The sequence below is a fragment of the Salvelinus alpinus genome, chromosome 18, assembly GCF_045679555.1.
Source record: "Salvelinus alpinus chromosome 18, SLU_Salpinus.1, whole genome shotgun sequence".
Lineage (NCBI taxonomy): Eukaryota > Metazoa > Chordata > Actinopteri > Salmoniformes > Salmonidae > Salvelinus > Salvelinus alpinus.
The window spans coordinates 1,875,097-1,886,926 of record NC_092103.1 but is presented as its reverse complement, the minus strand read 5'-3'; the positions used below and the strand labels follow the sequence as shown (position 1 = coordinate 1,886,926).

The following is an 11,830-nucleotide window of genomic DNA, read 5'->3' as shown; positions in this document are numbered from 1 at the left end:
GGAACATCAGCCCAAGCTTTTTAGGAGGGATATCACACCTGGCACAAATGATTGTCTAGTTCTGTTTTTCTTGCTGAGGGGTGCCCTATACCTGTGCCCAGAGGGGAGTAGTTCAAAGTCCGGGTACAGTGGATGGCTTGGGTCTAAAATTATTTTGTGAGACTTGCGGAGGGCCCTGACCTTAAAGATCTCATCCAGGCCTGTCTGTTTGACTCCAAGTACCTTGCTTGCTGTGGTGATAATCCTATATTTAACAATATAATAAACATATTTAATACAAGCAGCCACCAATAATTTCACAGCAAGGAAGAAATGGTTACATGTCCCTTATATAGTGGGAGGTGATAATACAATCATATTGTTTACACAACAGTTATTTCTATAAATCAATAGTTCCGGGACACAATGGCCTTGTGTTAGGATGCAGACATACCAGTAGTCTATGAAACGCATAACATCACAGTCCAACACAGAACATATCCCTTAAGAAGTTACAACAGCTTACCCCAAATTCTTCCACCACAACATCTTTCAAAACTGATTTTTGATGCTCGGTACATGTCAAACTAATACCAGTGGATAATCAAGCACAATACAAAAATGTCAGTTACGACACCTGTCCTCCAATATTGCACAACACTTTAGCTAAGACAGGGAGGAGGTAGATAGATTGCTAAACCAAAGCAAACGTAATGGACTTTCGCATTTGGATTAATCACGTTCTTTTTATTCATTTTTATTAGTCACGTTCACAACCAAAGTTATTTGATGCGCAGATCATGAAGTGCACTAAGGCAGTGCTGCATTTATAGACACTGCCACCTGCTGGCTTGTGCCTGAAATGTGATGATCAGAGTTCAACAGCCCATTTGAGTTAGATAGAAAGCGAGATATATATTTCACAGTTTAGTAAAATAATAAAACAGTTTAATAAAATAAAACATGTCAGGGACAACACAATAAAGTCAACGAATCCCATTGTCGTCCCTTAATGCTTGTTACTCAAAGTGCAAAATGCGCCCAAAAATTTGGGCAAGGAATGGTTTCTTTCTATTGATATCCTGTTGGCCTATCTATGTAAAACGTCCAACAAACCATCGATACAAGTCAGTAGGAAATATGCACATCACTTTCATTATTCAGCTAGCTACAACCAGTTAGAAGTCAATACCACCAGTTAGGCTCCAAACAAGCCTTTTCTTGCAATGTATTATGCGCAGTCATTAAGCTGTGACGTATTATGTCGTAATCAAGCATTAATTCACTTCATAAACTGTGTTCAGATTTGATTTCATCTGTACAATCTCTTTCTTCATTCAGGTTGTTGCAGGTAATCTTTGGCCTTTTGGTGCACAGCCTTCCCAACCTGTATAATATTTACAGGGTACCACATATACACAGAGCTCTGGAAAAAATTAAAGAGACCACTGCAAATGTTTCTGTAATCAGCATCTCTACATGTAGGGCAGAAATTCCATTCCAGTGTCTGTTGATTTCCAACACAGGCTGATTAGATGATCATCTGAACCAAATCTTATTTAACGAGGAAAAGTATAAAAACCACTGCTGTGGTCATCACTATCCTCTTGCAATAGGACCAGCTGGATGGCAAAAACAGCGTTAGTAGTACCTCAAAAGTAATTGGAAACAAAAAATAACTATTGACCATGCCAGAAGAGTTGAAAAGGAACGTTTTGAGTGAGGAAAAGAAGGGTTCAATTCTGGCTTTACTGGCAGAGTGAGCGTCAGGTTGCTTCCATCCTAAAAATTTAAAAGACAGCAGTTCATAGGGGTGGCAGGTAGCCTAGTGGTTAGAGCGTTGGACTAGTAACCAAAAGGTTTTAAGATTGAATCCCAGAGTTGACAAGGTAAAAATCTGTCATTCTGCCCCTGATCAAGGCAGTTGCCATTCTTTTTGTAGGTTAACAGCATCTGGGGTGAAGTGCACGGCGAGGCCGGTTTGAAACAGGCTCCTAGGGGCATTGCTGAAGGTGTGCAAAGCTAGAAAAAAGCCCTTCCTCAATGAGAAGCAAAGAAGTGCCAGGCTGAGGTTTGCAAAAGACCAGAGGACTGGAGTAAGGTTATCTTCTCTGATGAGTCCAATTTTCAGCTTTGCCAACACCTGGTCGCCTAATGGTTAGACGGAGACGTGGAGAGGCCAACAAGCCAGTGTCTCGCACCCACTGTGAAATTTGGTGGAGGATTGGTGATCTGGGGGTTCTTCAGCGAGGCTGGAATCAGGCAGATTTATCTTTGTGAAGGACGCATGAATCAAGCCACGTACAAGGTTGTCCTGGAAGAAAACTTGCTTCCTTCTGCTCTGACAATGTTCACCAACTCTGAGGATTGGTTTTTCCAGTAGGACAATGCTCCATGCCACACAGTCAAGTCAATCAAGGTGTGGATGGAGGACCACCAGATCAAGACCCTGTCATTGCCAGCCCAGTCTCCAGACCTGAACCCCATTGAAAACTTCTGGAATGTGATCAAGAGGAAGATGGATGGTCACAAGCCATCAAACAAAGCCGAGCTGCTTGAATTTTGGCGCCAGGATGGCAAAAAGTAACCCAACATCGATGTGAAAGACTGGTGGAGAGCATGCCAAGACGCATGAAAGCTGTGATTGAAAATCAGGGTTATTCCACCAAATATTGATTTCAGAACTCTTCCTAAGTTAAAGTATTAGTATTATTCGAGGTCTGACAACACAGCATCTTTTTTGTTATTTTGACCAGTTGTCATTTTCTGCTAATAAATGCTCTAAATGACAATATTTTTATTTGGAATTTGGGAGAAATGTTGTCAGTAGTTTATAGAATAAAACCAAAATGTTCAGTTTACCCAAACACATACATATAAATAGTAAAACCAGAGAAACTGATCATTTTGCAGTGGTCTCTTAATTTTTTCCAGAGCTGTGTATATATACATATCCAAATAGATGGAAATATTTCCCACAGAAAGCAATGGATCGTAATAATGAGAGAATCAAAAGAGAGTCAAGATGCCGGCCTTATTTGGTAAATATAAAATACACATTTGTTTTGTCCTGTTTTTGTTATATTATCAACTTTTAAATTGAGTGATGTGTTGACGGATGAATCCAATGAGGGTTAACACCCCTGATTCTGTGATGTGGCCAACCGGCAAGGTGCACAGAAGAACAAAGCCTGTAAGTCATTTCGAACTGAAATCAGTAACACATGCACATTAGTTATGCATTCTGCAATGAGCAAAGCAGTGTTGAATTCATTCTTTACTGTTTACAGCCAATCATTGTGAGCTGTGGGCAGGACCAGACATCTAGGGACAGATGGAACATCAATCCAGAGCCTCTCAGCCAGGTCAGACATCTCTGCTGTTTCTTTAGAGACACAACAGATAGATTAATCTGTTGATTCATATGGCCATTTTGGTTGGCTTGGTTGAATTGACAATCATCCATTTGAGATGCTAAAGAATCCTACACTATGGAAGGTCTTTAGCCCACCCCTAATGTTATGGGAGTTGGTAAAAAAGGTAAAAGAGTTGTACCCACATACATATTCTACATTTCCTTGAGGGTCAATGCCAGTGTATTCTATGGCTGCCATGAGTACATGCCTTTCTCTGTCTACTCAGTCTGGAAGGGTGACTCGGCTGATAGAGAGAAAAAATTATGACGTGATCTCATCCTCCAGTTCTGATGACTTTTCCATCTACTCCTTCACTGACTGTGAATCGGAGGTAAGAGTTGTACCTTACCGTCCATGTCTTTGTTGAGTGACATCACTGTGAGGAGGATGGTCTTTGACTAGTTGACTCTGATACACAGTGTGATGATGAGGATCATGAAAGGAGGACACCACCGCTGAAAGTTGAGGATGGAAAGGTGACAAAGTTTGAAGTGAGGGATATGGACGAGGATGATGACCTGTCTATCGCCTCCCCCCACACACACACACACATTTTTGAGTAACTCTTTCACTGAATGTGGAGAATGGACTAAGACCAGCTAGCTCTCTGACACACATCTTGATGATGGCAATGATGCTTCTACTGAGGACAGTCCAGAGCTTCCAAAGGAACCACAAGGACCACTGAAGGACCATCGACTGGTAGGCATCTTTTAAATTTGTGTGCGTGTCACATCACAATGGTTTGACCCTGTGTCTGTTGAGATTGTGGCCAAGCCCAACATCCTCCTCCCTGCCTCTGTGAGTGCCCGGAAGAAGGTGTCGCGCCAGATGGAAGTGGTACCCACTGTCCGGCCCTGCAGGCAGCAGCTGGACAAGAAAACACAGTGGACCAACACCAACGAGGAGAGCCTGAGGAGGATCAAAGAGAACCTGACCTCAATAGAACTCAACCTGGAGGAAGGCCTGAAGACGCACAATGACGGTCAGGACATCAACCAAGAGAGGCAGAAGAAGAATGAGGGATGCTGTAGAGGATGGATTGCGAAGTGGATAGGGAGGAGGAAGGAGAGACTGACGGATGAAGAGGTGGATAGGGAGATCAAGAGGATGGGCGAGGAGGTGAGGGCACTGATCCAAGTGATGAAGAGAAACTGCAGCGAAGGTGATCTTAAGGCAGTAGACCTGGACAGTTGGCTGAATGACTTGGGAGGTTGAAAGTGGCATTCAAGAAATGCACTGGAGATGGCTGAAATTATAGACAGCATGGCAGAAATACAGACCAGTATAGCCGAGAACAGGCGCAAGTCTGAAAAAAATAACAATGTCCAGAGCTTTGTAAGTTACTTCTACTTATTGAGTGTAGTCAGTTATCTGCAATGTGTATAGTTTAGTTATAAAGTATATCTACAGATTGTTTTTAACATAGCATTTTCCTGATATTTGACTTTACTTTCTGGTCCTACAAAGCCCAGGGAAGGTCTCTGGTCCTGTGTCTGGCCACACTGGCCTCTCTCCTCTTGTGACCTCAACACTACAGAGAACTTCCCATACCGCCACATGCCTCGCTTGGCCCCTATCACCAACCTGAGCGAGACCGGCAGGAAGCAGCTCCAGGAAATGGCAGGAGTGGCCTACACAGGTGAGAGGAAATACAAGAAGGGAATATTGGCCATATGTCTTTCTACAGTATAGTATAGCTCTAGATATAGTAGCTCAAGAGAAAACCCATAAGCTTACAAACTTTATCTCCTTGTCCAAAATATTCAGGAAGGGAAGGTCAATAAGAAAAAGAAGGGCAAAGCCAAAAAACTCGTGAAGCAAGAGAAGGCCAGTAAGATGCAACAGATGGAAAATGATGGAGAAAGTAAGGAGGACAAGAAAGAGGAAAAGAAGAGTCTGAGGAAGAGGTGAGGAAATAGAGGAGGGAGAATTGGAACATAACCAGGGAATACTATTGGAGAATTAGAGAAATAGAATGAGGTAGCAGAGAAAGAGCAGCTATCTGATGTGTACATGGATATATTGTACTTTTCATAATAAAATGTATGTTAATTGTCAAAACAATTTTGTTATTGATTTTACATTCCCTCTCCCAGTCGCAGCTTGATGTGTGTCATGAATATTGCCCTGGAGGCAGAACTGCGCAATTTCCTCAAGATATGGCAGCTGCTATGTCAAAACTGGCTATATTGTAAATATTTGTGGAAAATAATTGTGTTTTATGGTCTTAATTTAAGGTAAGGATTAGCAGTGTGGTTAGGGTTAAGGTTAGGTTTCAAATCAGATATTATTACTTTATGCCTGTGCCAGCTTGTGACCGACCACTTGGCAGAACTGCCGCCAGGGCAAGATTCATGACAATAAATGCCCAACTGCATCCCAGTCATCCTACTTTTTCCCACGCTTTGAACCTCGCGGCTTATACAATGACGCGGCTAATTTATGGATTTTTCCCGCTTTCACAAGATTCATGCCGCCAAAAAACTGAGCACCGTCACATAATGTGACGTAAATCGAGCGCGCTCAAACTTCCCATCATTCTGATTACGGTAGTCATTTTGTCACCCTCATCATGGCAAAGACACGGAGAAATGCATATGATGCAGCTTTCAAGTTGAAGGCGATCGATCTGGCTGTTGGAAAAGGAAATAGAGCTGCTGCACGGGAGCTTGGCCTTAATGAGTCTATGATAAGACGTTGGAAAACAGCAGCGTGAGGAACTGATTCAGTGCAAAAAGACAACAAAAGCTTTCAGAGGGAAGAAAAGCAGATGGCCCGAACTAGAAAATGAGGCTTGGATGACAAGTGGGGAGAAATCCTTCACTAAAACGGGCCGCATGCGAAGAGCAACTTATGGTCAAGTCTGCCAGTGGGTCCTGACAGCGTGGAGCATTGTCAAAAAATCCACTATCATCAACGGGTTTCGAAAGGCTGGACTTCTGCGTGTTGAAGAGGGCAGCATGAGCTCAGCGGGGAATTTGCCTCCGGATGAAAGTGACGAGAGCGACAATGAAAACGATCCAATATCGGATGAAGCAATTCTGAGGCTTTTTAACTCCAACACCGAAGGAGATGACTTCAGTGGTTTCAGTGCACAGGAGGAAGATAGTGACCAATGACTTTCTTGGTAGGCTACTGTAACAGGGTTATATTGGTGATTCCCCTTGCCACTTTATTGTTAAGCCAATGGGTTTTTGGTTTTAGTTTTGTCTTGCCTTCACCTACTCAACATGGCATCTTATTGGCTGGTTTGCGTAGCTTGCTTACGAGGGAGGATGTTTCAGTTAGAATCGTCCCAGTGAACAAGCACCAAACCAGCGGTAAGTTGTTGGTTGCAAAGCACTGTACATCAAAAGTGATTTTTATACTCCCAAGTGATGATTTAAGTGTACAATTTATATAAATGTGTTTGTAAATGTTATTCGAACATCACACATAAGATGCAGTGTTTTTTGGAGAATATTGGTTGTGCATTTTGGTTGTAAAGAATTCCCGCCAGTACTAGCTAGCAACTTACTGTGTCTGGTGGGGGGGGGTTCATATATTTTGTACAGTGCGTGAGTGCAGAGTTGGATGGTGAGCCGTGCATTGCATGACGTGCAATTTTGTGCTGTTCCTATCAGGTACATTGTTAAAGATATTATATTGTATATTGTAATTGTATTATTTTGGTAACTATATGGCCCAGTGAACAAGCACCAAACCAGCGTGCGTGAGTGCAGAGTTGGATGGTGAGCCGTGCATTGCATGACGTGCAATTTTGTGCTGTTCCTATCAGAATAAATCTCCATGACTGGTGCTACACTTTGGAGTTTGTGTCGAGGATTGATTGTACACAACGCAAGAAGAGTACTGTTACACTACTGTTTACTGCTATTTTTTAAATTTTTGTTACAAGCTGTGTTTCGTTAAAGCCTATTTATTTTTGTTACAAGCCATGTATCGTTTAAAGGCCTATTTATTTTTGTTACAAGCCGTGTTTCGTTTAAAAAGCCTATTTATTTTTGTTACAAGCCGTGTTTCGTTTAAAGGCTGTGTAAAGTTCATTTGTTTCAATGTACCGGTAGTCACCTGCGGCTTATAGACATGTGCGGCTTATTTATGTACAAAATACATCTTTTTTTTATTCAGTGGGTGCGGCTTATATTCAGGTGCGCTTAATAGTCCAGAAATGACGGTAAGTGCCTTTGAACGGTGTATGGTAGTAGGTGCCAGGCACACCGGTTTGTGTCAAGAACTGTAACACTGATGGGTTTTTCACGCTCATGTTCCACCAACCAAAGGACATCCAGCCAACTTGACAACTGTGGGAAGAATTGGAATCAACATGGGCCTGCATCCCTGTGGAACGCTTTCAACACCTTGTAGAAACCATGCCCTGATAAATTAAAGCTGTTCTGAGGACAAAGGGGGGTGGGGGGGGGCTAACTAAATATTAGGAAGGTGTCCTTATTATGTTGTACACTCAGTGTATAACCTATAGGCTACACTGCGCAGTTAGGGGCCTTTTGTAAAGGTACTATCTTTACCAGCATCATAAAAGCTGATATTATTTCATGGGCCTATTGCAATGAAGAATGGCCACTAGAATATTGCCATTCATAACTAAAAGTTCACCTAATTTTACCTTCTGTTATAAAGACCATATTCAAATGAACGACAATAAAAAACGGTTTCCCATCTCAAGAGATAAAATGAAAAAATTACTACAATTAAGTGCCAAATAAAGTAAAGGTTGACCATAACATATTATATATATTTTTTAACCACATTATCTCCCCAATTTTCATGGTATCCAATTGGTAGTTACAGTCTTGTTTCATCGTTGCAACTCCCTACGGACTCGGGAGAGGCGAAGGTAGAGAGCCATGCGTGCTCGAAACACGACCCTGCCAAGCTGCACTGCTTCCTGACACAATGCCCGCTTAACCCGGAAGCCAGCCACACCAATGTGTCGGAGAAAACGCCATACACCTGGCGACCGTGTCAGCATGCATGCTCGGTTAAGGTTAGGTTTAAAATCAGCGGGCCCGGCCCGCCACAGGAGTTGCTAGAACGCAATGGTACAAGGACATCCCTACCAGACAAACCTTCCCCTAACCAGGACGACGCTGGGACAATTTATCAATCTATAGCGGCACAGCTAGCAACTGCGATGCAGTGCCTAAGACCACTGCGCCACTCGGGAGGCAGGGTTTCATTATAAATCATGCATAAATCCCCTTGTGACAAGGGGATTGGAAGCCTTTGAATTGGAAGTTTCAGACAAAAAATGAAATTGCTAAAAAAAATGCCAAGCCTTTTTATCTATTGGTAACAGGGTTGACGTGTTATGCTCGACACACTAAGTTTTCCACCACAAAACAAAAAAACACAAAAAAGAGCAGAACTAGCTCATGAGCTCAACTAGGACCTGCATTTTAGAGCTATGTCTAAAAAGCTTTTTGTCTTTTACAACTCTCCCATTCACCTGTGTGAACTTCAGCTTCGTGGCATGCTAGCCTTTTACTGGCTGCGGAGAGCCTTGTCTGTTTGCATTTTGTTGTGCACCAGGTTTTTATGTCTTTCCATGTTCTGTTTTTGAGAGCTGGCTCTGACCCATAACAGGGAATCCTCTTTGCCGGGAACCTTATTTAGCACTTTACATTTTCCCAAATGCTTCTAAACTGATGCTCTCTCACAGCTGCTCTTGGGCCTCTTGGGTTGAGAAGTCATTCTCCAAACCTAATCGCAAACAAAGAAAAGATTAAAACACATGATGGTCCAACACAATAGGGGAGGGGGGCATAGGGAAGGTAAGGGAGAGGAGATAAAAAGAAAAGGCTTCCTCCGTGTCAGGTAAGGAGTCTCAAAGTCTACCCTCACCAACTTACCGAACTAAGTGAGTTCTGAACATCCCTCGCTGTCCTCTGATCCTGCGTCCAAGTCTTCTTGGGCCTCTTTCTGGTGTCTGTCTTGACTCTTTAGTGCGTTTTTTCAGTTCTTTCCCAGGCTTGCCTGAAAAACACAAAAAGATGGAACATACATAAGAGTAACAAATCCACATATTAGCAAGCAACGACATTACATTTTTGTTCAGAACTCACTCAGCCTGGTAAGTTTGACGGTAGACTGCGGCTGATCCCTTGCTTCACGAAAGCAGCCGGTGTCTACCGTCACAAATTTACCAGGCCGAGTGAGTTCTGAACACCTGTCACTCGAGCTTTCGATGTCAGGTTCATACTCACTGATGCGGCCGGTGTCACTCAGCTGGTGTTTTGTATCATATTTGTACAACAGCTGATGAAACTATGAAAAAATGTTATCAGTGTAACTTCCTGATTGTCTTATGTAGATTGTATTTTCAATCAGCAACTTTCTAAATCAGCAGGTTTTGCATTGGTGGAGTTGTGGCTTGCTTGGTGACATCCCCAGGTGGTCTAAGTTAATAGACCAATAACAAAGAGTTTGAGATCTCTCTGCCAATAACAGCTAATTTTGAGGCTACGTTTCCCTCCCATTAGTGGATTGATTCATGTTTACCCATGTTTTAAGGCTATATAGTGTTTGTTTACATTTTGTTTACCCACATTGAAGTAAAACATGCTTATATGAGGGGCCTCCCGGGTGGCGCAGTGGTCTAGGGCACTGCATCGCAGTGCTAGCTGCGCCACCAGAGTCTCTGGGTTCGCGACCAGGCTCTGTCGCAGCCGGCCGCGACCGGGAGGTCCGTGGGGCGACGCGTCGTCCGGGTTAGGCCACACCTGTGGCGGGCCGGGCGCAGTGCGCGCTAACTGAGGGGGCCAGGTGCACGGTGTTTCCTCCGACACATTGGTGCGGCTGGCTTCCGGGTTGGAGGCGCGCTGTGTTAAGAAGCAGTGCGGCTTGTGCTTCGGAGGACGCATGGCTTTCGACCTCCGTCTCTCCCGAGCCCGTACGGGAGTTGTAGCGATGAGACAAGATAGTAATTACTAGCGATTGGATACCATGAAAATCGGGGAGAAAAGCAGGTACATTTTTTTTTTTTTAATAAATAAAAATAAAAACATGCTTATATGTTGAGTTGAACTAAGCTCATTAGGCATTTATAAGTTATATTCTTCAAGAATCAATGGGTATATATCATTAAATTGCAGGTCCAAAAATTGATTTTGCAACTGCCGATTGCCACTTTAAAATGCAGGAAATGAGGGGGGTGGTTGACGGTTGGCTACATACCTTGGCACGAGAGATTCCTGCTTTTATCCATGTTCTTGTAGCGGGTTTCTTATGTACCACAGGAGAACCAAGAAATGAAGAGCGACACCATGGCTGTCTTTTAGGCTTTTATGTTGATCTGCAATAGTATTGTGAAAAGACAGGAACACATCAGTCTCCAATGCACCATCTGACAAGTTGTTCTACACAGGAGCATGAAGAAAGGCAAAACACATATCCTGTCTCACATCCCCAAAACATTGCTAGGTGCTTTCAGTGTTGACAGTACCAAAATACAACAACTCATGTACAAAAACACTGCAACATAAACAAGTTACAACGTGAAATCGCCTATATTCCATTCAGACCGTAGAGGACAAAACTACATCTCCCAATATGCAACGCCAGCACCAGTCGGCAGCTTAGCTAACCGTCTGCATCACAGAAGGGCATGCTAGCTAGCAACAGTAGCACTTTTAGCACTCTGTAAACTACATTAATAACAACAATAAAACTCTGAAAGTGACATGTTTCAATAGCCTCACACTCATTTATAACAATATCTACAGCATTAACCTTGGGATGTTTTATTTATTTCACGTTATGGACTTCTACAAAGGAGTAATCTACAACACATACCTTTCTCTCTCAGTGTTTTCTCAGACTGAGGAGAGCGGGAGCTACGGGTAGTTCCAGGGTGTTAGTAGGTGACACAAGCACCCGGATGAAATAAAATACATTTAATGAAATAAAACCCGAAGATGTTAACATCATTCAGCTACTGTAGCTGCCTACCTAACATCAACAGGCAGCACCAGTAGCGCACCAATTAAAAATAGACACCAAAAGTAAAGTTCCTGGCGATCATAGCGATCTGACTCTCCCCCTCTGTCTGAACTTGGAATATTCCTGTTCGCGGGCTTTGGCCACTGACCCTCAACCTGTTTGTTCTGTTCTGCGTTGTGTACTATTCTAATAATTTGAAGTTTGATGGAATAACCATTTTAACTCTACTACATTCTAACGAGAACAATTTTAAAATAGACATGTCATTAATAAATGTATAGTATGACAGATTACCTATGGCAGCAACAACTGTCTCTCCCAATCAAACCTTCCCTTCTAGCACAGCACTGTCTCTGCCAGTCCTGCGGCAAACAAAACATATTTTCACAAAATAAAGAAATGTATTTGGACCATCCGGATATCCATATTTGAATAGTGAAATATTCCAAATGCCTATACCTAGCTGCCAT

General features: G+C 42.8%; 1 long non-coding RNA gene across 1 annotated transcript; it reads right to left on the bottom strand.

The window, feature by feature from the left end:
* Positions 1-311: 311 nt before the first annotated feature.
* LOC139543492 (uncharacterized) lies at positions 312-11,455 on the bottom strand. Its single transcript, XR_011668726.1, has 4 exons — positions 11,214-11,455; positions 10,596-10,713; positions 9,272-9,395; positions 312-9,122 (listed from the first exon to the last, which is right to left on the bottom strand). It is a non-coding gene; the product is annotated as an uncharacterized lncRNA (long non-coding RNA).
* Positions 11,456-11,830: the final 375 nt, after the last annotated feature.